Source organism: Malaclemys terrapin, chromosome 1 (genome assembly GCF_027887155.1).
Source record: "Malaclemys terrapin pileata isolate rMalTer1 chromosome 1, rMalTer1.hap1, whole genome shotgun sequence".
NCBI classification, from domain to species: Eukaryota; Metazoa; Chordata; order Testudines; family Emydidae; genus Malaclemys; species Malaclemys terrapin.
This window is the reverse complement of record NC_071505.1, coordinates 239,268,754-239,292,617: the sequence shown is the minus strand read 5'-3', so window position 1 is coordinate 239,292,617 and position 23,864 is coordinate 239,268,754. Positions and strand designations below refer to the sequence as shown.

At 39.4% G+C, this 23,864-nt stretch overlaps 1 protein-coding gene across 4 annotated transcripts in view; it reads right to left on the bottom strand.

The window, feature by feature from the left end:
- NCK2 (NCK adaptor protein 2) overlaps window positions 1-23,864 on the bottom strand; it is a 166,992-nt gene that overhangs the window by 97,738 nt on the left and 45,390 nt on the right. For 3 of the 4 annotated variants that reach the window (XM_054010484.1, XM_054010476.1, XM_054010467.1), the window contains one exon: window positions 11,037-11,110. The exons of the other annotated variant lie outside the window; for it this stretch is intronic. The gene's annotated coding sequence lies outside the window, so the exon portion shown is untranslated. The remainder of the gene's footprint in view (window positions 1-11,036; window positions 11,111-23,864) is intronic. 4 annotated transcript variants of the gene reach the window in all.

The following is a 23,864-nucleotide window of genomic DNA, read 5'->3' as shown; positions in this document are numbered from 1 at the left end:
GCAGCAAGTAGAACTTCCTTGATTTTCCACAGACCAGAGAACTTCTTCCATTTAGCAGCACAGGTGAAGCTAGTGTAATTCTTCCTGCTGCAAGCTAGAATGTTTTGAACTACCAAGAAGCAGCCAGCCAGCATCCAGCCATGAGACAGAGGGAAGTAAGATCCAGATGCAGGAACTGTATCTCCTACTGTGTGATCATGTCGGGAATATTGGGAGCATGATCGGAGGCCATATTGACAAGTTCATGAGGTCAGAGTACCAGAACTGCCCTGTTTGTTGATATGGTACATCACCATGGTGTTGTCAGGGAGTATTGGTACTGTGGTGGACTTGCAGCACCAGCAGCCACAGGTGATAAGAAGGAACTGAAGAGTGGTTATGTCTATCCTACCCTTTATATCCTTGGCACATAGGGTGTAGGTACAGCTCCAACAGATGCTTCTATTCAGAAAGATTCCAGTCTCACACATACGGGAAGGGGTGCTAGAACAATTTGTATAGTGGGGGGGCTGAGAGCCATTGAACAAACTATAAACCCTGCATATGATGGAAACCACTTCAAACCAAGGGGTGTGGCAGCACCCTTAGTTCCAGCACATATGCATATGGGGACATGAACACCAAATGAGGAATGCACAGGGGCAACTGCTCCAAGAACCAATCCTTTTTATTTTACTCTAAATATACTATTGTCTTTAGTCACTTTCATTTAAATTAAATTATATATTAAGCACAATACATCACAATACATCAATACACAATACATAGGGACGGGATAGCTCAGTGGTTTGAGCATTGGTCTGCTAAACCCAGGGTTATGAGTTCAATCCTTGAGGGGGCCACTTAGAGATCTGGGGCAAAATCAGTACTTGGTCCTGCTAGTGAAGGCAGGGGGCTGGATGTGATGACCTCGCAAGGTCCCTTCCAGTTTTAGGAGATAGGATATCTCCATTAATTTAATTTAATTTATCTTCTCAGCTGGATAGTTTCGTATTGCATAAAATCTGTATTATCCACAGGAGATTAAATTAGAAGTTACCAGAGGAATTTAACAAAAAATAATTATTTCTTTTTATTGATATCTTTAAGACAGTACATTCTGAACTATTGACTATCATAAATAAAATGACACCAGTAAATATTTAAAATGACCTAATTCATCACCTTGCAGAGTGTATTTTAATTGTATTTATTTTGCTATAAGATATGTAGTGAACAAAAATATATTTTAACTCCCTAGCCAGCAAGTAGGGAAATTTGCATGAATTATAGTTAGGCATAATATTTGCAGCATACATTTGATGGTGTTGGATCATTTCAGTCCATGAATTGTCTGACTTAAACAAGCTTGATGTGATCATACAGACACAATACACATACAACTAACCTGGTCAGTTTTATACACCACTTTTATATATATAACGTATAAAATAAAAATGTGTAGTACTGAACAGAGAAAATACTTTGATTTTTTAGATAGATTATGTTATAGCAAGTAGCCAAACTACTTTAAACAAAATAAATCTACATGCACAAAAGCAAATAGAATGGTCTGCCATTAAAAAGGCAACATTTACAGTTACCATATCAAAGTACCTGAGATACTACAGTACTTGCCTATACTTAGAATAAGAAATTGCTGCAATATGTCTGCTATTGTGCGGAGGCAACTTGGCTTTTTAATGGTGACCAGGCTAAGCTGGACAACAAAAGGATTTTGAACACTCGCTAGGAAAGTGGATTGGGGGGGGGAGTGGGGGAGGAGAAACTACAAACAGTGCATAGTATATGAAATTATACTAATAGCAGTTAGGCTAAGCCTTATACTTAAAGCGTTAAAGTACAATGGGGAAATAGCTATTGTGTAGTAATTCATCCTACATTCTAGCAAAGTGGACAAAAGTCAAGTGATATCACTACAACTAATTGTTAATTAAAACACTCACTCAGGGGTTTCCCACTGAAATAACACCTTGTAAGTATTTTCTAAATATATTTAGTCTGATGAGCACTGAATTAATGTACACTATTACAGTCAATGCTTACCATTTTTATTTGCCAGTCAAATCAATTTATCCTGCCTATTTTTGAGGTATGGCAATTTGAAGAGAAGAGCTCACACCACAATCTGCACTAATTAGCATCCTTGTTAATTGGCTCTACAGGGAGCCCAAGGACCGAATGACCATGGAATCAAAATTACCTTCTCACCCAAGAGATTCTACCTGATGGGGATGGTCAAAGTACATTGGCAGGGAAGTGTGAAAAAGTTGGAGCTCTCAGTTCTATACTTATGCAGATAATAAATGTAAGTGTAGACACTATGTACGCCGATGGGAGGGTTCTCCCGCAGGTATAGGTAATCCACCTCCCAGAGAGACAAGTAGCTAGGTAGACAGAAGAATTATTTCATTGACCTAGTGCTGTCTACATGGGGATTTAGGTCAGATTAACCATGTCACGACGGGGTGTGGATTTTTCACACTTCTGACCGACATAGTTTAACTAACCTAATTTTCTAGTGTAGACCAGCCCCAAGACTTTAGTATCTAGGACTGTCATTTCAGCACTTTTCATGTAAATTCTCACACTCACAAATTAAATTAAAAATACAGAGAGCAAAGATAACAGACTATGACACAGTTCCTAGGCCTGTCCCACAGGATGACTAATCTGTTAGAGGATCAAAAAATCCTTAGGGTTTTTCCAGGTAGAATTTTATAGTTCTACTAACATTCAGGATACGCCAAAGGCCTGAGAGGGAAGAAAAAACTAGACAGACCCCATTTTCTGATTAAGGTAGAACAGACGCTATATCACAGTCCTGCTGTTGGAGAACACAAGGAAAGCGTGTGCGTGCATGTGCATACACATATGAGAGAGATAAAAATGGTGTGAAAAAGACAGCCATAGGCTCAGTAACCACGTGTTATATTATGGCTTCAAGGCAAAGGTACTTTAATGACACCTAACTCACAGATAGCTAAGGTTTCGATTTAGGTTCTATGTGGAAATACTATGTTTTGCTTTAACTGTAGACTTAAAGATGTATGCTGCCCAAAAGAAGTGGAAAGAAAAATTTGCAAATCAACCAGATGTCTTGAATCTCTCTCCTGGGTAGGACTAAGTGTGTAGTCTTAAGCTCAGCAGTCAAAATGACGATGCCTTTGTCAACACATTATTGTGTTTGCATTCGTGATTTTCTAAGGGAACGGGAAATGGCCTTGCACACCACTGAAAGGAAACCTTTTTTATATATTCTGCAACAGCGTTACCTTCTAATCATCTGGATAGTAGAACAGTCCTCAAACTGAGATGCAGAACCATATTTTGGGAAAAACAATTTGGTACACAAAGCATTTTAGCTAGCTCTACAAACAGGACCCATATGAGCCAGAAATGGATGAGATTTATTATCAGAGAATGTGTCTACTTAGATATTGCAAACAAACTTATAAGGCAGAATGTCCAAAGAATATATGGAATGGTGATTATGATTCCACAGGTCACCAGAAGGTCATTGGTTGCTCTACTAAGGCTGTCTGGCTTTTAAGGAAGACAAGAACTGGTTTAAGAAGGGCATCACTTTGTGGAAACCATGATCCCCAAACACTATGGGAAGGTGGTTCAGACTTCCCACTAAGTGATTTGATTTCCTGCAATATAATTGGCCATTGGACCCAGGAGATTCCCACACGCCCCACATAAGACTATTCTACTTATCTCCATCCTTGCATGCCTACATAAATAAAAACTACTACACGGTCTTTCCTACCTGACATTAACTTTTGTTTTTAAAGGATTCTTAAAAATTCAGAGTGCTTTCCTCATGGCCCTTGGTTCTAGCAAACTGGCATTTATTTTTTTCTCTTAGTAGCACCATCTCTTGGATATTTTCCTACATTCCAGATGAGCTTCTCAGCCACGTAGGTGAGCATTTGTAGATGCTATGCACCAATTTAGTTAAAACAGAGATCCTTTTTTACTCTCCACTAAACACCACTAACAAAGAGGCTTTCATGAGGTGATATGAAAAGTCATCTAGATAATTTGCCCTAGCTACCTAAAAAATTCCCTTTTCCTCCACAACCATGATCTTCCATGACATTCCATTGGAACAATAAAATTGTTGACCAAACAGTGGAAGGTTTATGCACGTAGAAGACAGAACTTTTGCTGGAGCAGGACCTGAAATATCAAATTTTCTTCCATAGGAGATATTAACCAAAAATTAAATGAGGTTTAAAATTGAGTCAGTTTCAATTACAGAAACATAATATCGATGAAAAGACAATTATTCCTTATATAACCTTTGGATGTCTTAAACAGATCATGTGACCTTAAAAAGGTGAGAAGTCAACTCTCCCTACAAGCACCTTTCAATACATGTACCTGGATCAATTCTGACCTTAACCAGTACAGGATAGTCTTTCACAGGAAACTCTCCATAGCATACTTTTCTGAATGTTGATCCTTACAATTTGGCAGTGACATGTAGCTGCAACCCTAATCTGGCTTTTTGGCATTGGCTACTGCTTACTTCAACTCCCTTCCACCTAGAAATTATTATATTTTCTCTTTCTCTTAGTCACTGAAGAGATGGCACATTCTCACTGTTGCACACATACGAGAAGTGTGAATACACTTAAGATTTTAATTACCATCTGTTCGGAGGGAAGAAAATTGTTCAGATACTATGGTGTCTAGCATCAATATTAAAATCCTGATAACAAAATGTGAGTAATAAATCAAAGGTCAACTGACATGTTCTCAATCCTTCCAGCTATGAAAAATCCATGTTCCTACTGACAGCATTCCCGGTAGTGAATCAGTACAAATGGCAACCTCATTGTTCAAATCTGACCTAAATTGAGAATCATGTAAAATAGCTACCCTCTGACAGCTGTTTTGAGGCCTCAATACTGCTCCTAATAGACAAGTTACATATATATTTGAGGTTCTATTTTGAGTTTCCTGGTTTTGGAAAGTGTATGTATGTATACACACACACATGCTATATTTACATTTCGTACCACTGCTGGCTTAAATGAAATGAGTGAGATGATGATAGCTTCACTTCTTCCCCACCCACCCACTATATAGTCTAATTATGCAAGGTTACTAAAAAATGTAGACTGCATGTTCAAAGCACAACTGAAAATGTGCATGTTTATTTTTAATTGCATTTTCACTTTAAACCCCAGGGACTCAGAGTGGCTAACACCTTCAACTTAGAAACCAATTAATTCTCCCAAAATCCCCAATCACAAAGTTGTGAGCCCAATTCTTACAACCTGAAATCTTCAGCTTGTGTAAAAAGTCACCCATCCTTTGAATAAAGCAAAGATATAAACTATTTACCAGACCAATCATAATGCTTTCAGCATTCTGGGACACTCATCCTCTGATGTTACTTAACTGTGTCAGATATCTAGTAGTGATGCAGCATTTAGAGATATCCATCACATTGTAAGCCAAATCACTTGTCCCATGATATAAGTGTATCTATAATCAACTCACAAAACCTGTCACAGTTACATGCTTTAAATGGGATTACTTTAATTCTGGGTTGTTTCTACTTAGAGTATCACCTTATAAAATTGGAACAAAATCCCCATCAATTTGGTACATTAGGTTGTTAATAAGTCTAGACCATGAGTTTAGGTCCAGCTCCCACTTCTGCAACTGGCTCCCTGTGTGAAATAAGTTAAGATTTGATTTTTTAAGGTGCTAAACACTCTGATCCCTATCCAGGAAAGCATTTTAAGCACATGCTTAATTTTTAAGCACATGAATAAAGTTAAGTATATGCTTAAATCTTTGCTGGGTTGGCCAGAGTACTCAGCACTTTACAGGCATAAACTCAATTTCTTTGTGTCTCAGAACTAGGAAATCTGATAAATCAATTTAAGAGCTATAGAGTTCACAAAGGCAACTTTGGCTAGTAAGCTACACACAGGGTGTCTGTATTCACCAAGAAAAAATTACAATTCCCCTTTTACCTTTTTTTAAATGAACTGAATTCTCAACAATTAATTTCAATTGTATGGCCGTTTTGTGGAATCTGATAATTAGAAACTGGATTGAAATCACAACAGTGTATCACAGAAACCACTTCAGAGCCATAAGAGGGTACTATCTGTCACAACAGATCAGGGTTGCATTTGATGCTGATACTTAGTGTGAAAAGGCTCCATATCAAATTATAACTATAAATTATAGACTTGGTTCTGACAATGACAGAAAATGTTATAGTTCTACCAAATGTGCAAACATTGAATGTACAAACAAGTGCTCTTGAATGATCCATTTCTGATACTACTTAAAAACAAACATGGTTTTGATGTTCAAATAAGGACTTCTCTGATTATTACACTCACACACAAAAATCTGTTTAAGCTGGCTAACTGTTTTGATCAAGAGAAAGAATTAAATAATTTATGTAATGTATAACACACTGTCAACTCCTTTCTCAGGTGTATTTATAGTTCGTTAATAAATTTTCATTGCCTAAAACAATGGTTTAAAAATACTGTGTCACTGTGAGAGGTTTAGTGCAGTATTCTTAACTTCAATCAATAAAAGAAACTAAATTTCAATAAATCTTTTTCATATAAACCTAGAGCTGCATTTAAGGGATTAGATTTACACCAGGTACATCTGTGCTGCTTGACATAATTGACTGAAATTATGTGTACATTTAAACTGCTACAGCGGCACAGCTGTGGTGCTTCAAATCTACCACCCATGAGAGGTGGTGGCAGAATCTTTCTGGCAGCCTAGCACTGCCTACACTGGGGGGAGGAGGGGCAGAGAAGGAGGTTGGCTTAGCTATGTTGCTCAGAGGTGTGGATTTTTCACATCCCTGAGCAACATAGCTAGGCAAACTTAACTTTTTAGTGTAGACCTGACCTGAATCTTTCTTTTTTGACATGGCACCATGTACCTATTTGGTTTGTACTCTTTACCCTCTTAGCAATTTGTATTACACCAAAATGTATATAGCATCAAGCTGGAAGAGTGCATAATACTTTCTTTAAAAGTTTTAACTTAATATAAATCCTGAAGCAGTCTCAGCCACCTTGATGCCCAAACATAGTAAGCTCCAGGAAGCGTTCCAGCATCCATTGCCATCAGCTAGCTTTATTAAATGTTATTTATGGTTCTTCTCCTTTAATGAACTACAGAGTTGACATTTAAGATACTATAGTAAGCGCCTGATCCCACAAGGTGCTGAGTAACCTCTACTTAGAGTTACTTCAGCACTTTACTGACTGGTCCTACACAAGCCCTGGAGAAATACTTATTGAAGATGTTTGATCACAACCTAACGTGACATTATTTTGGTAAGCCTGTTGAGTATTTTGAGGCTGTGACAATTTTCATTTGTACCTGTTTATACCTAATCTTGTCCAATTTAAGCTAAATCTACACTAGAGTTTACAGCAGCACAGCTGTACCGACGCAGCCATGCCACTGTAAGGATCTCTTGTGTAGCTGCTCTATTCTGACAGGAGAGAGCTCTCCCATTGACATAATTAAACCACCCGCAATGAGTGGTGGCAGCTATATTGGTGGAAGAAGCTCTCTCCAGCTGACATACCACTGTGCACACGACTACTTATGCCAATGAAAATTACGTCACTCAGGGGTGTGTTTTTTCCCTGTGCAACAAAAGTTTTGCCGACCTAAGTACTAGTGTAGACATGGCCTTAAATTCTCTCTTCTCCACACATGTATATCATTAAATGACCTACTTAGTATATAGGGTTATGAAGAAAGATGCTCTTAAAAAAATTAATTACCTATAAAATATTCGTCCATATATCCATTTTCTCTGTGTCTATAACCAAATTAATCCTTGCCAGTATACATAGGACTATTATCCAAAATACATTAGCAAGTATCTTGTATTGTAAAACTGTAAAATGTAACCCTTTTTTTTTATTCAAAGAAATTAGTAACAAGTCTTCCCAGTTTAAAACTGCAGAGTAATAGTCTTGGCAGTATTACATTCTAAAACAGACTATATTTACACCCTCATGCTGGGATAACAAATTATTGCAAATCAGTCTCTCTCAAAAATCTTAGATTAGAATTTAGTGAGGTTATCATCACAAAATGTACTTTAATGTGGCATTTAAGAATTTCTCTGAATAAGACAGAAATCATTCTACAAGTGAAAAACGAAGATTATTCTACTTCTGTACTTCAAATGATATTACCATATATACTCGATCAGAAGCCGGTTCGTTTATAAGCCAACCCTCCCAAGATCGATAAGTAAAAATGGAAAATTTTTATAATCCGTCCATAAGATGACCCTATAATTCAGGGGTTAGCAAACTTCGGCTCCCGGGCCATCAGGATAAGCCGCTGGTGATCCGAGATGGTTTGTTTACCTCGAGCGTCCATGCCTGTAGGTTTACCACAGGCATGGAGGTAAACCTAAGTAAACAAAGTGTCCCGGCGTGCCAGCTGCTTACCCTGACAGGCCGGGATAGCAACTGGTGGGGAAATTTTTTTGGTGGGGGTGGGGGGAGAAGCTGGGATGCAGGGGAGTAACCCCTGTGACCACCCCCCACATGACCCTACCCCTAGCGCAGGACCCCCACACTCTCCCCATCCCATCCCTTCCCACCTTATCTGGGGAGGGCCAGGGGAGGATGTCTCTGACCTATGGCTGGAGCTGCTCCGGCAGGCTGGGCAGCATGGCCGCAGCCTGCTCCGGCAGGCCAGACCGGGTGGCGCAGCCGCAGCATGTTCCAGCAGGCTGGGCCGGGTGACACGGCTGCAGTGTGCTCCGGCAGCGTGGCCACAGACTGCTTGGGGGTCGGGTCCGAGCGGCGTGGCTGCAGCCTGCCAGCCCTGGAGCTGCAGCTGCTTCAGAGGCTGGGGGGAGAGCAGTGTGGCCAGAGACTCTGGCCCCACCTCTTCCCTTCTGGCTGTGCTGCCTCTCCTTGCTCCCTCTGTTGGGGGGAAGGGCTGTGTCCCACCTCTCCCTCTCTATACCTGACCCCCTTCTCTGGTGCTTCCCTTTTTTACTAAAAAAAATTCGGCTTATGAACGAGTATATATGGTAATTGAATTTCTTAGACAAACAAGTATCTGTATACAATAAAATTTACTGAAAACCATTATACATTAAACTTTGTGTTCTTCAATGTAACAGACTATTTTGACCATATATATGTTACGACTTACATTTAAAACTAGGACACTTAGTGTATTAAATATGAAAGTAGATATTCTCAGAACATGTGCAGTCACTACATTACTTATGAAAAGCATAAAACCACACATGGCTCTAAAAAATAAACCATGTATATCACAAAATAATTTTTTTGCCTATGTGAACCCAAATTTGAATTAAATACATATTTTGGACCGGATTCAGCAAAGCACTTAAGCATGTCCTTAACTTTAATTGTGTAAATTATCCCATAAATGGCAACTGTAATAGTCACAGGTTAAGATTAAACATGCGTCAGTGCCTTGTGTAGAAAAAGCTTCTAATGTTGTCTTCTACCAAACTAGTTCAAGTACTTCTACCTCTACTATAAGAAGAAAATCTAGAGGTATGCCCCCCCCCCCCAAAAGTACTTATGTGTGCACATACACATACCCCTTCTTAATTTCACAAGGATTGTTTTGTTTTTGTTCTTATTTTAAGTGGTTCGCCTAACATCGATGCACAAGGTCTACCAGGAAACGGCAAAACTCTGAGCTAAGTGGTGTGTGAATCCTTGACTATTATGTAACAGGATACTACTTCAAATAGTGGCATTTCATCTTTCATATGAAAAACAACAAGTATTGTTAAAAAAAGGTTTGGTAAAGTCAGTGGTATTTTTTTTGTTTTCCCTTTTGTTATGATGCATCTTTGCCAATTCACATACAGTAAAATGTCACTACATTTATGCTAAAAATGCATAACAAATTACTATGTTTAAGTTAGCCACTACAAACAAGCAAACATAAAAAAGTAAAAATAATGCATCACTAAGTACACTTGTGTATTTAACAAGTGATGTTTAGTTTCTATCATTATACAGGTTCTTAAGAACTCAAAACAAATTAAAAGCACATTCAGTACTTCCATATTACTTTCCATCTAAAGATTTCAAATGCTTTACACATTTTCAAGAACTCAGTCTCACACAACATCCCTCTTCATTTTACAGATGAAGAAACTAAGGAGCAGAGAGATTAAATGATTTCTTCTCAATAATTTAAGAAATATATGGCAGAGCCATGAACAGAACATAGATCTTACGACTCCCAGCTCTGTACAGCAGCCACAAGACTATTCAGTGTTCTGTCGTATTTTTTTGTAAAGCCGAGGTCTTAGTAAGATGAAGCCTCGTCACACAGCATTCTGGTAATAAATTTCTGCCAAATCATGGTGACAGAGTACAGTTGCCATGTGCAAATGGTATGGTGTGGTGTGTAGATTACAAAAATAGAAATTAACAAAATTCGTCTGTACAATGAATCTTGTATAAAACACAATTGAATCAGGCAACCTCATGTCTTTGGAGACTGCCCCCCAAAATATCCTTAAAATGTACCAAGTACAGTTCTGCTCCTCCTTTATAAGAAGGCATGTACAATAAGCAAGTGATAAACAAAATTCTATTTGTCTTTAAACATTGTACACAATAGTATTTATTTTATGGAGCTAGTTTTTAGGAAACCATGATGAATCAATGCTGAGCCTGTTAATAAAGCAAAGCTAACAAACTATGGCTGAGCACTGTAAAAAAAATCCTGAAGCTAGATAACAGAAAATATAGGATAAGAGCCAAATACAGCTCTCAGCAATATCTAATTCTTAAATCTGATCCTCTTCACTTATGAAAGAGAGCTAAAATTTACTTGGCTCAAATTAGTGGAGGAAAAAGCTTTAACACTTTTTTTGGTAGCTTAACAATTTATAAGCACTGAAGTACATTAAATAAACAGCGTACCAACTAATTCATCCAATTAGCTTCCTATCATCTTAAGTTATGAGAATGAGGCCAGAGTCAACTCACCTTTGGCACACTGTTAAAGGATCCAGACAGCGAAAGGCAGGATTCTCCAATAAAATTATGTTCACAAGAAGTCACTGAAACAGCAAAGATGCAGACATTTCAATTCTAGCAATAAATTTACCCTGGGATTTTTATTTATTCAATTTGGATTAAGTTGTATGAAATTTTCATAAGGAAATCTGTACAGCAGGGCAAGTATAGCGTGGCACAATTTATTTAAGTTAATTTGTTAGACTTAATTTGGTATGATCCGATACACCAAAAAATTATTCATTTTCAGCAAGAAGAGCTATATATAGAAGGATTGTGAAGAATTGTAGTCCATCCAAATAATAAAAACAGCATACTGTGAGAGGCCGTGTATAAACTGAAGTAAAAATACAGTAAGTTAAGATGACCAAATTTGTCAAAGCAACTAACTTTTACCCTTTCCTTTTTACAACAGTATATTAATTTGCCACCATGTTTAAAAATGCCATATAATAAACAGTGTTAATTATACCTGAGTAAATATTTTTAGTGATAGAATAATATTTTAGAAGGGACTATGAAGGGCTTGAACAGTCATTGCCCTTTTTAATTACATTTAAAACCCTGTAGGATGTCTGACAGTTCACATATTGCAAATCCATTAATTCATGATTGGTAGTACTGTGCTCCCAAAATGCTATCACATACCCACAGAAATAGCTAGCCCAGTTTTAATCAAACAAACAAAAATCCAATTCAAGCAAGAAACGAAAATGACAGTTTTGTTTGGTTTCTTTTATGGTGTAATTTTTAGCTAATGAAAATTACTTCTCTGGCGGAGTCCCCTTGTTTGGTGGATGTATAGATTGCATCATGGAACGGGCCACCCAAATACCACAAGAGAACCTGCTTCAATACAGAAATAAAATCCCCTCTGATCGAACACACTTAGTTGTCACCAACTACTCCACACTGGAACCCATAAGTGGTAACATCAAACTACAATCCATACTCAAGAGGGACCTCATCCTGAAAGAAATATTTTCTGAACAGTCTTTTCTGGCCTTCAAACAAGCCCCCAGTCTCTCCAAGCTCATCATCAGATGCAAGCTTCCCATAGACCAGGCCACACCAACTCAAAGGGGCATCAGATCCTGCCAGAACAACAGATGCAAAACCTACAGACATATCTCCATTCCTACAATGATCAACACCCCTCATAACACTCCTTTCAAGACCTCTGGGTCTTACACATGCCTATCACACCATGTGGTGTACCTCATCCAGTGCACTAAATGTCCTGATATAACTATGTGGGTGAAGCCAGACAATTACCACGCGCTCTAATGAACTGACACAGGAAAATGATAAGAGACAAAAACCCCATGCCACCTGTGGGTGAACACTTTTCACAAAGTGATTCCACCATATCTGACCTATCAGTGCTCATCCTCAAAGGAAACCTGAACAGCCCTTTCAAAAGACAAGCCTGAGAGCTTAAATTCATTACTTTGCTAGACACTGTTCCCAGAGAGTGGTTATCAGTGATTCACAGTCATGCTGGAAGGGCATAACAAGTGGGTGCCGCAGAGAACAGTTCTGGGTCTGCTTCTGTTCTATATGTTCATCAATTATTTAGATAATTGCATAGAGAGTACACTTATAAAGTTTGTGGACGACACCAAGCTGGGAGGGGTTGCAAGTGCTTTGGAGGATAGGATAAAAATTCAAAATGATTTGGACAAACTGGAGAAATAGTCTGCACTAAATAGGATGAAATTCAATAAGGACAAACGCAAAGTACTCCATTTAGGAAGGAACAATCAGCTGCACACATAGAAAATGGGAAATGATTGCCGTGGAAGGAGTACTGCAGAAAGGGATCTGGGGGGGTCATAGTGGACCACAAGCTTAATATGAGTCAACAATGTAACACTATTGCAAAAAAAAGCAGACATTCTGGGATGTATTAGCAGCTGTAAGCAAGACACAAGAAGTAATTCTTCTGCTCCACTCCATGCTGATTAGGCCTCAACTGGAGAATTGTGTCCAGTTCTGGGTGCCACATTTCAGAAAAGATGTGGACAAATTGGAGAAAGTCCAGAGAAGGGCAACAAAAATGATTAAAGGTCTAGAAAACATGACCTATGAGGGAAGATTGTCTGGAAAAGAGAAGACAGAGGGGACATGATAACAGTTTTCAAGTACATAAAAGGTTGTTACAAGGAGGAGGGAGAAAAATTGTTCTTCTTTACCTCTGAGGATAGGACAAGAAGCCATGGGCTTAAATTGCAGCAAGGGAGGTTTAGGTTGGACATTAGGAAAAACTTTCTAACTGTCAGGGTGGTTACGCACTGGAATAAATTGCCTACGGAGGTTGTAGAATCTCCATCATTGGATATTTTGAAGAACAGGTTAGACAAACACCTCTCAGGAATGGTCTAGATAATACTTAGTCCAGCCATGAGTGCAGGGGACTGGACTAGATGACCTCTCGAGGTCCCTTCCAGTCCTATGATTCTTTGGTGTTAATATAGACATCAGATTTATGGTGTTTTATAACAATCTGTAACACACTAACGCCTCTTTTTATCTTATGAGTACAAGGGTGCTAACAGGTCACTTCACCTTGAATGGTCCTTAGAATATGTGCTTACTGCTTATGCTAAATTATCTCTTTGACTTTGTATTTAGCTGTGACACTCTGAGTACCTTTCCCAGACCTGAGGAAGAGTTCTGTGTAGATCAAAAGCAAGTCTCTCTCACCAACAGAAGTTGGTCCAATACTACCTCACCCACCTTGTCGCTCTGAGATTCAGTAGACAAAGGGGAAAAGCAGAAGATTTTTGTGCCCTTTTTTGGATTTACTGTAATTCTCACTGGAAATTAGTGCTCTCTATTCGCAATTGGAAGATTAAGAGTGATCTTGAAGGGAGGAAATAAATGAAGCAATATTAATTAGTGCTGTGGAGGGGGCAGAAATACACAAACACCCCTTACTGGCTAAAAGTTCTGTAACATCCTGTTAGGTCTGTACCAGAAGAATACCCTGGATAACATGGAAAAAACATGTTTATTTTTACTCACAAATTCTCCCTCTAATCCTAGCCCTTTTTTCCCAGTCCTCCACATACTTTAAATCTAAGTAGCTATTAGATAATTAATATGTCTCCACAAAAATATTGTGCCCATTTGGTACTAATTTTGGTTTCTTTTTTCTTTTGCCAGTTATTGTATCCCAGTTCATTGATAAATCTGTTAGCAGATATAATTGTGTCTGTGTGAAATTTTGCTTCAAAAACAGTATTATTGATTATTTTATACATCCCCAGGCCTTTTTTTGTTTGTTTCTCACTTTTGATTGCAAAAGAAGTAGTTTATATCAGAGAGAGGACTAGGGTTGCCAATTTTGGTTGGACGTATTCTTGAAGGTTTTTTCACATGACAATCTTTAATTAAAGATTAATCTTTAATTCCTGGAGACTCCAGACCAACCCTAGAGGGTTAGCAACCCTAAAGGGGACTGGATTAATTTTTTCCAAATATCTAAAAGGAAAATAATCCAGCATTTTTAACTGACAACCATAGTTCCATTTTCTACACCTCAATCAGCCTTCAGAAAAACAGGTCAAAATAATAAGACCACCTGATAGTGTAAACATTTCAAAGGAAAAACAATACGACACAAAAACCTCTTTGCTATCACTAATTTGATAGTAAGGGCTGATCTACACCACTGTAAATCGACCTATGTCGACAGGAGACGCTCTCCCACAAACTCACCTTCCACCTCTCAGGGAGGTGGAATACAGACATTGACAAGAGAGTGCTCTGCCATCGACTTAGCTTGTCTTCACCAGACCCACTAAATCGACACCGCTGCATTGATTGCAGCAGTGCTGATTTAGCCAGAAGTATACACAACCCTCCTAACACTGACACAAAAAACAACAGAGGGAAAGGCACACAAGCACAAGATGGAGGCTGGTCGCCATCTTCTCTTGGCTCCATTCTAGTTTGGTTTTTGTATCCTGTGAAAATCTTTAGCTTGCTGGACATGGGAAGCTACCCTGCTACATATTAAACTCAGAACCACCTCCTTCAAATGACCAATTTTTGCCCCCAATCAAAATCTTCACAGGCTAAGATGGGAAATGTGTGAGCTGCAAAACTACTGGCAATTTAAGGATGGGAATTTGGATTTTAAAAAAGCTGAATAAAGAAACATAGAACTTACTAATAAAATACTCACTACAAGAATATTTCAATGACTAGAAAAAAATTATTTCCCCAGGACTACAGAATATAGAAACAAAGGTTTGGACTGGAGAATACCTACCTCGATACAAGGTTTAACACCACTTACAGAACTCTAAAATATTAATTGTAAATAGGATAAAAAGCCATAAGACAAGACATGAGCAGCTGGGCTTTGAAAACTCAGGATGACCTGGAAAACCTTTTCTCCTCATTAATAAAATGAACTCCTGTTTTGAGAAAATGATATGGGATAAGTTGTGCTCTCATCTGTGAAAAGGGTAAGTCCTAATATTTCAAGAAGTATTTGGGGCTAAGGAGAAAAAGTCTTAATAGTTCAAAATTTCTGGGACTTTAAATATCATAATTAACAGTCCATCCTTTGGCTCGGGATAATAAAAGTATGAAGATCCAAAGAGGATATTACTTATTCTTTCTTAAATCTTGCACAGTTAAGATATGTTTTGCCAGCCAAACACTGATTGTCCACACAGAAGTAAAGCGGGAGATGCTGACAATGGAAAGCAAGAAAACCTTTATATGGAACGGATTTAAAACGTTAATGTTTCCATTTTATTCTCCTATTCTGGACATAAGCCACATGCAAAATAATGCATTATGGAAAACATAATCCCAAATATCATACAAATGATGGGGTCTAAATTAGCTGTTATCACTCAAGAAAGATCTTGGAATCACTGTGGATAGCGCTCTTAAAACACTCACTCAATATGCAACAGCAGCAGTCAAAAAAGCTAGCCAAATGTTCAGAACCATTAGGAAAGGGATAGATAATAAGACAAAAATATCATAATCCTGTAAAACCCTGGTACGCCCATACCTTAAATACTGCATGCAGTTCTGGTCGCCTCATCCCAAAAAAGTTATATTAGAAATGGAAAAGGTACAGAGAAGGGTAACGAAAATAATTAAGGGTATGGGACAGATTCTGTAGGCTTGAGACCTGATCAACCCCCCCATACTAAACCAGCCTTGATTGAAACTCAGGGAGTTCACCATTAAAATTGAAATTAAAAGAAAAAAAAAAGGAATGGTCTGCTGCTGTTAAAGCAGCCCCACCTCAGGAATGTCCCTAAGGAGAGTTATAACCACCAAGGTTGTAAAGGTGCTGGGAAATTAGGGAGAATATAGAAAGATACTCAACAAATGGTAAAATAAGCTCTGATCAGCATTTTATGCTGACCATCTGCACAAATAGAGAAGGTCACAACTGAGTTACAATTTGGGCATGAAAGACAAAATGTAAAGAACTTGGGTAGGAAGGAGGACACATAGGTCCCAGTGCATAACTGGTTAAAATTTTTGTTATTTAGAAGTGTGGGATAATGAGATAGGTTTAGTCAATTTGAAGGAGGTAGCCAGTTTTACCTATGCAATATAAATAAAAAATGTTCTTTGGGGACCATTTCCAGACTGTAGTTCAACATCAAGCTGCTGGAACTCTGACCCCTCCGCACGACCGTTATGTGCAGAGGCATCAGCAGGAACCCCCAGATGAGTCAATCCTGACTGGCCATCGGGTGAAATTTGTCTGTAAATTGGGGTGGTGAGCATAAGAGATTTGCTTGGTATCCGTATTCTCTGTGTGTTGCTAATAAATAGATGTTTAGAGCACAGCTGTTTAAAGCTCTTTCACTGGGAAAAGGTTCCGCAGACCTGTAGAGCCCTGAGTCCCGAGGGAAAGGGCGGGTACTTAAATTGACCAGGTTTCTTCCTGAGCCCCGGAGGCAAGGATAGGGTGGAGGTACCTAAATTGATTGGGTCACGCCTTGAGCCCTCGGTGGGGTATAGGTGGGGTGCCCTAAACTGACCAGGTCCCACCTTGACCCCTTGGTAGGGTATAGGCAGGGTGCCCTAGATTTTTGCAGGTAACAATTCCTTATGAGGAGAGATTTAAAAGTGTGGGACTGTTCAGCTTAGAAAAGAGACAACTAATGGGGTATATGATAGAGGTCTTTAAGTCATGAATGGTGTGGATAAAGTGAATAGGGAAGTGTTATTTACCCTGTCACATAACACAAGGGGGGGGCACCCAATAAAATCAATAGGTTTACAACAAATCATAGGAAGTACTTCTTCACACAACGCACAGTCACCCTGTGAAACTCATTGCCTGGGGATGTTGTGAAGGCCAAAAGTATAACTGGGTTGAAAAAAGAATTAAATAAATTCATTAAGGATAGGTCCATCAATGGCTATTAGCCAAGATGGTCAGGGATCCAACCTCATGCTCTGGGTGTGTCTTGGCCTCTGACTGCCAGATCCTGGGACTGGACCACTTGATAATTGCCCTGTTCTGTTCATTTCCTTTAATGCATCGGGCATTGACCACTGTCATATGACAGGATACTGGACTAGATGGACCACTGGTTTGACCCAGTATAGCCACTCTTTTGTTCACATTACGCATTTAATTTTCTAAATTGTTTCTAAGTTTCCTGAACAGTATTATTCAAAGGTGGTAAGGATTTTGTGAATTGTATTTCTATTGACTCATAGGAGAGATTAAACAGTTCCCTTGAAACACTGCAAAACTTACCTGCTTCTCAAAGGATGCCAATAGCAGAATCAAATGCATACCACTGGCATTACTCTAAAACAAAGATTAGGAAATGAGGAAAATCTAATACAGGAAGAAATATAAGACAACACGTTAAGGTACCTCACAAATAAAGATAATTTGACTCAAATAAAATTGTTTTTATTTACTGTGAAGGTTTGAGGATACAAATAAGAGAACAAGTTGAGCAGCATACACAGAGCAGGGCATCAGATGGAAGCGAAGGTACAAACGTGGAAGGAGGAGGAAGGGCAGATGTAATATATATTTTAAAACAATCTCACACTGTCTCGTTTCTCTTTCAAACTTAAGATATTCAGGGCAAAGACTATTGTTTGCATCTTTTACAGTATTGAGCACTCAGTTTGCAACATCTTAAAAGCCAGGATAAGGAGTTTGAACTTTATTTTGTGGAAACAGGATTTAATGAACCATCTTGAGGCAAGGATCACAGTCAAAGAGGCAGGAATAATTTTTGATACAATATCAGCTAACAGTATCAGACATAAAATGACTGTTGTATTCCAAGCATCAAGAAATAAATATTCAGTAATAAACTTAAAATAGCTAAATTTACACCGTTCATAATGGTTTTAGGAGGTACAGTTTAAGATTGAATTAGCATTTTTGTAATTATACTTTACAAAGTACATTAAAAAAAGACAGTGAGAAAGGAGATCTAAAATCTGCTCCTTCTTTATCCCCACTGCTAAAAATCTAGGTTCCCTCTTGTAAGGATTGTTTTAAATGACATCCTTTCAGGCCTTCACAATTCTTGATTCTCCCCTGTTCAACCTCTCTGACATGAACTAAAATAATCTCATTGTGGAGTATTAATATTAAGTATCAATAGCCTACCCATAAACCTATATTGTGTAGCTTAGGGATTTTAATTCAAAGGATAATTAGTTCAAGTGACTCTGATAATTATTGTGAAATTCAGTGCTTGACGTATAACCAGTAGCTTTCTGGGGAGCAACTGTGAAGCAACACTTTACCATGCACTCTTCCTGCAAGGATGATCATGTGGGCAGTTTGCCAGTTCACTGCACCACTAAAGCCAATTATCTCTATTAAACATTACCTTTTTTGCAACGGACTGAAATATACTACTAATCAACTACACTTCTAGTCTAGGGCTATTACAAACATTCCAATAAAACCTCCCTGCTAGACAGGCATTTCAAATCAGGTTACTATTTTAGCATATGATATACACTTCTACCCTGATAGAACACTGTCCTCGGGAGCCAAAAATCTTACCGCGTTGTAGGTGAAACCGCGTTATATCGAACTTGCTTTGATCCCCCAGAGCGCTGCTTTACCGCATTACATCCGAATTCGTGTTATATCAGGTCGTGTTATATTGGGGTAAAGGTGTATCTGAATAGGGGAGCTATCCATACATTTGTGGCAAACATAACTAGTGTCCATAAAGCAGTACCTAGATAAACGCTTGTCAGTCAAAAGCTGACACAGTTTGGAGCCCAATAGATGGGGGGGGGGAATTGTTTTATTTAAGTATAAGTTCACTCAAGACATGATATATATTGAATATTTTCCCTTTAAAATGAAGAATGTCTATGGAGCTATCCAATGTTTCTTTGCCAATTCTTTATGAAAATGAGCGGGGGGTGGAGGGGAGAGCATGCATCTGCTAACTAAAAAAAGTCCCTTCATTCATTGAATACTGTTTTTAAAAGTTGGGCAAAGAACATACAACTTAAGGCAGCAAGAGGCAAAAACTTCAATTTACATAATATTTTTGCCTCTTATTTTACATAAAAAAGGCAGAAATGTCATTAATTGCCATGTTGCTATATATCCTCTGATATAATCGGAAGAAACAAATTTGGAAGTCCATCCATGTACTGTATAGTCTACAAAAGTCAGTTTAATTTTTCTTTTAAAACATTCATACTATGTAAACAGGAAAAAACAAAAGAGGGGATGTGAGCTGCAGCACAAAAAAAGAATTCCCTGCTGAGCAAACAGACAGTTGCTGGTTCCTTAGATTACTGAAAAAAAGTGAAAAATGTGAATGCTGGCCTAATTAGTAGAGACAAAAAGTGCATTTGGCCTATACTCTCCCATTTTACTCCTGCACGTGAACTCATGTTCTCTTCAAACTCTGGCCTGTGCATGATGCCATTCACTTAGAAAAACACAGTAGATGTTTTTAAATCCATTTCACAATATGCCACCCCCCCATCCATTACTAAAATATAAGTAGTAACTTCATATATAGTACAAGTAACTTTTTAAATAATTAGGGTCCGAATGAGTTGTTTTAAGTTAATTAAAAACGTGACTTCCTTTACCTTCAAAGGAAATTGACAATTCATTATACTGACAAGCTGAATCAGTGAGATGAGGCACCCTATATTATGTGTGCTCTTTGGAGTGTTGTTACAAAACTATTTCGAGCGGGAAAACAGGACCAGAAGAAACCTAAATGAATTCCTTTATAAATTATACTGATATGGACTATAATTAAATGTTAACATTTCCACTATAAATTTTGTTTTGTAATTTGCATCAAACTGCAACTTGTCAAAATAACTTAATCCTGACAGAACATTTTTTTTAAAACAATGTTATTTAAATTGGTTTAAGCATTTTTATATGGAGAAATGGCAACACTCTAAGGTGTCAGAGTGTCACCATCTAACAAAAGATATACAGAAATAGCCAAGTTCTTTTAGTACTTAATGGCGGAGATTACTTATTTTTGGCCTTGTCTACACTACAGAGTTTTGTCGACAAAAGGCAGCTTTTCTCAACAAAACAGTGGAGATGTACATACTACAATGCGACTTTTGGGGGGGGAAAAAAAACTTCTGTTTTGGCGACAAAATAAAACCACCTCAATGAGAGACATAGGACTTTTTGCTGCAAAGTTTTATCGATGAAGTGTCAGTGTAGACACCGTGCTTGGTTTTGTCGCCATAAATAGCCTCCAGGAGGTGTCCCAGAATACCCATCTGGACCACTCTGGTCAGCACTTCAAAGTCGTGGACAAGAAGGTGAACTTGAAGGACAATGAGGAACCCACGTCAGGGTCATCCGGTGTGGCGGCGAGTCAGGAACTCTTCGCCACTCGGAAGGTGTTCGGCCAGTCCCAGCATTCCCTCTCCGACAAGCAAGAAGCAGGAGAGGACACCCCTGGTAAGTGATTTATTTGTGTTGATGCTGTTCGGTTATATGACGTACAGCTGTTCTTTGCTTTGTATACTGTAGGATTGGGTGAAGGGATGGAAATGTGGAAGATTAGCTGGGTTTGAGTGTGCTTCAAATCACCCTGTGAGTTCCACCACCTGTGTGGTGGAAAAGTGTGTTGATGCACTCCGAGATTTCACGGGAATCCTCCAGAGATCTCTAGGAAGCTTTCCTGGAGGTACTTGCCAATCCTCTACCAAAGGTTCCTTGGCAGAGCTCCCCACACTGTAGGAAACTTTCCTGCGCCACTCTGCAATTACTTGTGCAGGGACCAAACTGGCACACAGGGGAGTAGCACAGGGACTAGGTCTGAAGATGCACACATACAATAGATGCACCCTTGCATACCCTCAGGAGTGAGAAATCTGCTTCAATGAACCCCCGCTCCCCGTGGAAAAATGGTGGCAGAATTTACAATAATGTCCCTAGGTGCCTGCACTGCTACCCTGGAATCACCAAAGTCTCTCTTTACCCCAGCTTCAACAACCCCCACCCACCCAGGCAGAACTCACCATTGTTAGGGTGTTAGCTGAGACACGTGATTGCCAAGGATCAGTGAGAAAGTGCTTGATATTTTATAAAGAGATGTATTTTTTACAATAATGATTCAACGCTATGCATGCACTAACAATCATGCTTCTGTATATTGTTTCTTGTGCTTCTGCAGAAGTGGCCTTCAGGGGAACCCCCTATGCACCAGCGGAGTGTCTCCGCCCGATAAGGAAGCGACCAAGGCAGAGCAAGGAGGACATATTCCAGGAGGTGCTGCAATTCTCTGAGGCAGAAAAAAGGGAAAGCAGGGAGTGGAGAGAAATGGAAAGATGGGACAGAAAAGAAAATCAGGAGAACGTTCAAAAGGCCACTGATGATAAAAGTAATGGAGGAGCAAACAGCGCTGCTAACGTCCCTAATCATGTTAGTCAGAACAGATGCGTGCTTACCCCTCCTCGCCTCCCACAGCCCATACAGCAATATTTTCTATGCCCTCTCCAAACTCCTCCCACACATTCCTTTCAACTTTCTGGAACTTCTCAGTTTCTTGTTCTCTCCGCCCATTTGAACAACTTCCAAAATGATATCTGGATTTAGGCATAGCTATGAGAGACTTCCCTATACTGGTACCTCCCTTCCAACCAAGACACTGTGTGTTAATTGGTGTTTAATAAAAACAAAATCTCTGAAAGATAACAAATCTTTGTGTTCTACAAATTGTGATAACAGCTGGTAGTAAAATATATAGATGCAGTTTAATCATTTGCTTACTGAAAACCCCGTTCAGGAATCACCACAAGTGTTTACAAACAAAAATTGATCTAATGAAGCACAGAAGATTCCTGCACAGAAATACACTTCGCTTGTTCTCTGTCTCAAAATGTCGCCTCAAAGCCTTCCTGATTCGAATTGCTTCCCATTGTGCACCTCTAAAAGCCCTGGAATCAGGCTGCTCAAAATCAGCAGCCAGGCGACCTGCCTCAGCACTCCACCCCTGGGCAAATGCAGTGTATAGCAGGCAGCTATGACCATTGGAATGTTTTCCTTACTGAGATCTAACCTGCCATAAAGGCATCTCCAGCACGCTTTTAATCTGCCAAATGCACATTCCATGGTCATTCTGCACCTACTCAGCCTATTGTTGAAGCTGTCCTTGCTGCTGTCCAGGTTTCCCATGTAAGGCTTCATGGGCCATAGGAATAAGTGGTACACTGGGTTTCCCAGGATCACTATGGGCATTTCAACATCCCCCACTGGAATCTTCTGATCTGGTGAAAAAGTCCCTGCTTGCAGCTTTCTGTACAGGCTGGTGTTCCTGAAGATGCATGTGTCATGCACCTTCCTGGACCACCCCGTGTTGATGTCAGTGAAACACTCGCAGTGATCCACAAGCATCTGCAATACCATGGAGAAATACCCCCTTTCTATTGATGTACTCTGTCGCAAGATGGTCTGGGGCCAAAATTGGATTATGCATTCTATCTGTTGCCCCTCGACAGTTAGGGAAGCCCATTTCCGCAACGCCATCCACACACATTGCCAGGAATCACAGCCCTTCGGAGAAGGATGCCATTAATGGTCCTGCACACTTGCGTTAAAGCTACCCCAATGGTTGACTTACTGACTCCAAACCGATTCGCAACCAATCGGTAGCAGTCTGGAATCACCAGCGTCTGCACAGCAATTGCCACACGCTTCTACACCGATAGGGCTGCTCTCATTTTGGTGTCCTGGTGCCTCAGGGCTGGGGAAAGCTTTGCACACAGTTTCAGGAAGGTGGCTTTCGGCTTCCAAAAGTTCTGTAGCCACTGCTCATCAGCCCAGACCTGCATAACAATGCAATCCCACCACTCAGTGCTTGTTTCCCGAGCCCAAAAGTGGCAGTCCCCCGTGTTCAGCTACTCCATGAATGCCAAAAGTAATCTGGTGTTGTTTCTTTCTATGGCATGCAACAGGTCAGGCAACTCTGATTCCTGTTCAGATAGCAAGCTCCTGATATACTGCATGACCATCAATGAAGCGTTAATGACAGTTACCACAACAGTAGAGAGTAGTGCAGGATCTATCCTTTCGCACAGAGATGGTGGGCACACAGTAAACAGGGGCCATTGAAAAATGCCATGAAACACAGTTGGAAGCCCACAGAATGCTGGGACGGAAAACAATGCATCATGGGACGTTTTTGTTGAGCTAATATTTGCTCATTAATTTCTTCTAAAGTGATTTTATAATGAATTTTTCATGAACTGGCAACAATGTCTTTCTAGGACCTTTCACATAGATGAGATTATACCAGCTTCCTCAAATAT